Source organism: Acyrthosiphon pisum, chromosome A1 (assembly GCF_005508785.2).
Source record: "Acyrthosiphon pisum isolate AL4f chromosome A1, pea_aphid_22Mar2018_4r6ur, whole genome shotgun sequence".
Classification (NCBI taxonomy): Eukaryota; Metazoa; Arthropoda; class Insecta; order Hemiptera; family Aphididae; genus Acyrthosiphon; species Acyrthosiphon pisum.
The window spans coordinates 136,381,249-136,383,457 of NC_042494.1; positions in this window are offsets into that span (position 1 = coordinate 136,381,249).

A 2,209-nucleotide genomic window follows, 5' to 3' on the forward strand; every position below is an offset into this window, starting at 1 on the left:
TTACAAAGTTGTATATTATCCCACTATATTATTCAAATGAATTTAAGTGTTATTCATTTTTAAATTCTTACTTTGTTTCTTGAATATTTTAGTATCTATATCAATTTAATGGAGGTTTAAGACTGTCTGTTTTTAATTCTGAAAGCAACGTTTCTCTGAATTTTGTAACTCTTTTAAATCTGAAATCTGCAGTAGGATTGTTGATTCTTGGATAAACTATGTGAATACATTACTTAATATATTCTGTTTAAAATGTTGTTAATCTAATTTGTAATCAGAATTTTTTTTACTCGAAAAATTAATTTTAAACACTAGAGTTCAGTTTGTATGGGCGTCTTTTAAATATATTCATAAAATATGAGTAAAATCCCTGGAGCAGATAATTTTATCGAAGAACAATACCGTGTAAAAATAAAATATTTATATTACGTACATAGGTATACAAATATGTGAAAACGGAATACAATAATACCATATAGTCCAGATTATGTTTATTTTCTACACTTTCTAAACTTTCTAAACCACGTATGTGAATAGTTTTTCTGGCATGGCATGGTAATGGTTCGGTGATGGTAAACATTAAGTTATTTTACTTGCAGTTACCACACGCTACTGGTATTAACCGTGTGCGACCGGTGTGTAATGACTGGGATACCGAGAATTCCGTGGCACAACCTTTACCGCGTGTGTCAGGTCGCCGAGTTCGTCATCTTGGCCAACATTTTTGTTATCGTGTTCGTATTTTACATTTTAGATTTCAAGCAAACTTCGGGATATTTTTGTTTTAGGTAGGTGATCATTTTTTTTTTGAGCAGAGAAGTGCTTTGAAAGTTTCTTTTAAATTGTACATCGGGCACAGATGTTGTACTTTAGATACCAGTTAGGTCATTTTTACGATTTCCCAGTAGTTTTCAAGAAAATTGCGAAAAAACAGCGAAGTTCTTGTCACACGGGAGACAGCCGCGGTTCACCAGGGAAAAAAATTGTATTTGGATTACCTATTTTGGAACTTTTTTTACATGTTTCGACGATAATATTATTTTTCGATTTAATTTTATAACACGAAAACAAAATAATATCTTTATGATTACGAGCGATAAATTAATTGATTTTACAATGGAGTGTGTGTTTTTTTCTTGTGTTTGCCATCACCTTTTGGAGCAGTAAAAATGTTTCGATTTACATCTTTGTAAGAGCAAAAGAATAATATCTTTATGATTATGAGTGAGTAATTTTTTTAGATTCAGAGAAGAGCGATGAGTGTTGTTTTTTTTAAATTTATGTATTTGTATTGATTCAGAGCGGATCGACTATATGTGAAACCAATATATATATATTAATGATGATTCATTCTATGTCTGTTTTTAATTTATTGTGGGCGATGTAAATGCTTACAGTTGACTAAAAATAGACTTATAATATAACGATAGGAATATACCACACGATGCCAGGTAGAGCTGAGAATGGGAAATGGAAATGATGAAGAATTGTTTTCGTTTAACTTCAGTCATACATTTTATATCTTTTTATGAACTAACGCGTATATTATAAATTTATACATTATATTACAGGTAAATACTTATCTAAGCTTAAACTGCAGTCTCGATTGTCACCCATGCATTACTCAATAGTCTATAATATTTATGATATTATACAATAGGTATTGTATATTTGGTATTTTACATTAACTAGCTTTTATAATAATATAGTGAACTTTAAAAATTGGAGAAATTTAACTGAATACATTGACATATTTTAAATTTCTTTTGAGAGTTGGGGGTTTCAAATATATTAGTTGTTACAAAAACTACGAGCGTTCTGTACCCAATAAAATTGTGACGACTGCAATCGCCCTCACCGACTCGGCGCTATCGCGTTTATCTCCGTAACGACGTGTTTTAGGCCGCACAGCCGGTGTTCGGACCCACCCTATTCATTTATCAAACAGACTGCCACTGTTAACCACGTCTTCTTTAAACAACGGTGGCAGAGGATTGTAGTAAAACATCAATTTATTTATACAAATGTATACCTACGCCTTTTGCTACTGTCGCATAACCCATATTCCGACTAATGGTGTGTATGCAGTGTATCCAAAATCCGAAAGAGAGAGAGAGAGAGAGAGAGAGAGAGAGAGAATGAGAGGGAGGGAGAGGTGAGAGAGAGAGAGAGAGAGAGAGAGAGAGATCTGCAGGTGGGTACATAGGCA